We start from the raw sequence: 4255 nt of genomic DNA, 5'->3' as shown, positions 1-4255 counted from the left end.
TCGGACCGTTAATCACCCCTAATTGTGAGAGGCAATAATACGATTACTAGTTTTATCTGCCTTGGCTGGAGGCCATGCCCTCTATACTTGAGTTTGGCGTCTACTCTCTCTTTACGTTTTTGCCATCCTTCCAAATGAATCAATGATTGTGCGAATATACGGATAGTTTATAAGAATAGGCATGAAAACTTCATATGGTATATCAGCAGTCTTTATAACATAAGTATAGGTTTCTTCTTATCAGGTGTTGGGATATTTATAATTTTATAGAGGAAAATTACATTAATCTTCTTCGAAGATGTGATTTATTGTTCACTGAGACATTGCTTGAACATGGAGTTGGAGGAGTCGTGACACTAGAGTTGCAGACTATTCAAAGCATGGTAGGTTGAAGACTATTCAAAACATGGAGTTGGTTCCCTTACTTAGATCACATTAGCAGGGGACTGAACAAAATTTAGTTAAAGAATTTCCTTATAAATTTAGCTAGCTACTTTTTAATAATACTTACTAACAAGCTCTTCAAATCTATCACTATTTTATTAAAATATTAATTTTGAAATTTTTATATATTTTAATTATAATTGTAATTTAAATATTTATTCGTTATAAAAAATACACATTAATTTTCTAACGTTGATATTAAATTTTAAAAGAAAAAATTGGCATCAACTAATCATATTGCAGAATTAGAACTTGAAACACTCTAGCATGATGATGCTTTTGAGATGAAGAAGAATTTCTGGAGTTATGAGTTTGAGATTTGGGCGTTTCGTGCTTTTGAGATGAAGAAGAATTTTCTAGAGTTGTGAGTTCGAGATAAACAAATAGCACGTGGAAGAGGGGATTTTCTTATGCTAAAATAATATTTGGCTAGCAACTTGAAGTCAACATATTTGACTAGTGAAAATGATCAATATTAATATCGTGTTTCGCACACCTTTGGGCCAAGCTCTGACAATTTAGTTCTTCAAAAACGGGCCTTGCATAAGATAGAAAAGACTGTGGCTTTGAGATGGCGACTTAGGGGCCGGGTAACATGTGATGCCAAAGTTAATAAATATTTTTGGAGGGTAGCAAATAAGTAAGAGAGTTTAGGAATTAGAGAATTTTTTTGGTACATGGAGCTTGCTATTTAGACCATATTTGGGGAGGGTGCAGATAGTCGTTTTCTCACAAACTCTGTGCCTTCTTTTTGTATCTGTTGTCAGACTTAACAACAGCGTCAATAATGCGGTGTGGTTTCATGACCTCTGATCTAGTTTATATGAGTCATAGATGATCTGATGCTGATGAATCGAGAGTCCTCCGTGTTTCCTGTGAGTTTTGTGCAAATACTGTTTATGAGGGTGGTCGTAGAATGTCAGGCTAATCTGTCTTGTCGACTAGACGACGCCCCTCCCTGATAGACGTCTTGTTCCATGTACGAATAAGGAAGCCTTTGGGCCGAGGCCTGGTGGGCCTTTCCTAGAGGAAAAATCCTCTTACAATTACCTCGCCAATTCTTCTCAGACGGGTTTGGGAGGAATTCATTTTTTCCTTTTGATCCCTTATCCCGTCAAATTCCCGACCCACCTTGTCGCACTCTGAGTGATTGCTTGCGTTTCGCATACGTGGCAATACGACGTCAATTTCGCTTCTGCATTGAATGACGCCCCTTCGATTTCTACGTCATGGCTCCGTGTTTCACAACCATTAATTTGGCACATCGTATAAGCATATATGCTTTGCAACAGTTGTGTTAATCGAGGGATCCTGGTACTTAAGGAGGACACGTGTGAGATATGCAGAGTTATGACGCCTCAGGAGGGTGATCGTCGACCCCGCCTATATAAGGATTTCCTTTTGTGTTGAGAAGCCCATCGTATTCATTCTGTCATTATTCGATTTCTTTTTTTACTTTTCTTCCGAAGTTCCTTATCATCTCTTCTTGCCCTTTATGGCCCCGAAGAAATCCTCACGTTCTATAGAGCGGGTGAGGCCCTATGGTGCTGTTTATGCTGCATCCAGTCGTGGTGGTTCCCTTCTAGATGGTTTTGCTAGATTTTCATGGCGGTTGGTGGTTACCTCTGACGAATTGGAAGAGTTGAGGGCGACCTACAAGATCCCCTCAAAGGTGGAGCTCATAATGCCTTCCCCTACTGGTGGACTAATGGATGAGAAGGGCTACGTTACTAAAGTGGCGGTGTATCATGCCATGTTTCCCTGTGGCCTTAGGTTGCCATTTTATCGACTGGTGCGTGAAGTGCTTAGTTTCTTTGATCTGGTGCCTGCTCAATTCCCTCCTCTTGCATGGAGGATCTTGATCTCGTATTGTATTATCTGGCGTCGTGCTTTGGAAGAGGCCGAGTCGGATTTCCCTAACCTCACAGCCCGCGAGTTCTTTATTACTCATAATCTAGTACGGAAGGGCTGGCATATCTATAGTTTCCAGCTGGTTCAGGAATTGGCTTGGATAAAAGAGAGGCACATGGTGGTGAAGGGATACACTCGCAAGTTTATCTTATTATCGGACGGTGGGTGGGAGTATCCGGCCGGGCATACCGTTAAGCGATTGTTTTATGTTTGTGCCAACTGGGGTACCGTAGATGATACCTCGATTGGCTGCCCTAAACCAAATTCCAATGATAAATTGAGACGGGATTGTTCAGGCCTGGGTGATGGCGCATCCAAGCGATGTTTATTTGGAGGCTCTATTGTTGGTGGGTAGTCTTCGCCGGTTTTTGGTTCTCCCCTCTAATATGCGCTCTGATTTGGGTATTCCTATGAATCCAATTACTCCACCTGTTTGAAGTTGTTCCCCGAGTACGCTAGTTGAGGGGAAGGAGAAGAGACCCCGCAATATCTTGCCCGCTCCTGTCGACTCTGATAATGTTCCCATTCCTCTTGGGGGCTTGTTTGTCCTGGTGCTCCGAATCCCTACACCCCTAAGAGCGCTCAAAGAGGTGATGCCGACTGCCAATCCTCCTTGCGCTGTGCCGCCGGCTCAGAGAGTCACAGTAGATGTTCTCTCTGCGGATGAAACCATTTTTCTGAATAACACCGAGGGGAAGAAGGTCGACATTCCAGGCAAGGGAATTGTGGCACCTGGTGTGCCTGAAGATGGAGTGGGCACGAAAGCTGTTGAAGGAGTTTAGGCAGACCTTTAGATGATCGAATTAAGCGGCCATGCCGATCGTTTCACAAAGCGGAGTGGAGAATCCGGAGGCTATTTGCACGCTTAAGAGTAGATTTTTTTTTTTTTTTTTTTTTTTTTTTTTTTTTTTCAAAAAAAAAAAAGAGTAGATTTTTTTTTTCTATATTGTGATAGAAGCTCATTAAAGCGTGACAATAAATATGTACACAAATATTAGCGGGTTAAAAATGTCAAAGCACCTTAAAAGGAGTTAGGGTTTTGTGGTTGGCGTCCCATAGGCTATATGTTTCTGTGTCAATCTGGCAGTCTCTCCCTCGGATCCCCATCTTTCTCTTCTTTAGTTTCGTTTTCGTATCCTCTCTCTCTCTCTCTCTGTTTTTAAAATTAGGGTTCGTTCAGTCACTAGATTTATGTGAAGACTTAATTTTATTGGGGAGGGCAGTGATGAGGAACAGAGAAAGTCATGCACCACTCTGACGATTTTTCAAATCGACCTGTGCTGATAAATTTTCTCATACCCATAAGGGCCATAACATTCTCTGAGCTCTTTTATTTTCTCCTTTTTTTATTTTCCATATATTCCTTTCTTTTTTTCTGTTTTTATGCTGCAATGCTTTTTGAGCATTTCTTATTATATTTAAATCCGATCCTTTGTTTTACTTTTTTTTTTTGTCAATAATTAATGTGTTTAATTTCAAAGTGATGATTTTTAGAATCCAGATAAAGGATATAGAGGAAGGGATCAGATGATGCAGTCTTCTTGACCAAAGAATACCTAATCATTGTTGGGTTTTTGCTCTTTTGATATAAGTCCCACGTTGGTGGGAAATGAAAAATGAACATGTTAGTAAGGTTGTGTTTGGATGTTGAAGTGAGTTGAATTGAGTTGAGTTGATATGATAAAATATTGTTAAAATATTATTATTATTTTAGAATTTGAAAATGTTGAATTATTTATTATATTTTGTATCGGAATTTGAAAAAATTATAATGATGAATTGAGATAAATTGAAATTAGTTTGAGATACAAACGAAACCTTAGCCTCCATGGCTAAGTTTATTAGTCACAAGTTCCTAAGCTTAGCTAAAATTATGACTGGTGTACTTAGCTAAGGATGC

At 39.7% G+C, this 4255-nt stretch overlaps 1 non-coding gene across 1 annotated transcript; it reads left to right on the top strand.

Moving 5' to 3' along the window:
• The first annotated feature begins 3572 nt into the window (after nucleotides 1-3572).
• LOC118345279 lies at nucleotides 3573-3683 on the top strand. Its single transcript, XR_004798852.1, has one exon. It is a non-coding gene; the product is annotated as a small nucleolar RNA Z221/R21b (small nucleolar RNA).
• The last annotated feature ends 572 nt before the right edge of the window (nucleotides 3684-4255 follow it).

This window comes from Juglans regia, unplaced genomic scaffold (genome assembly GCF_001411555.2).
Source record: "Juglans regia cultivar Chandler unplaced genomic scaffold, Walnut 2.0 Scaffold_20117, whole genome shotgun sequence".
Classification (NCBI taxonomy): Eukaryota; Viridiplantae; Streptophyta; class Magnoliopsida; order Fagales; family Juglandaceae; genus Juglans; species Juglans regia.
The sequence above is the reverse complement of the archived record's forward strand: the minus strand, read 5'-3'. Positions and strand labels throughout refer to the sequence as shown.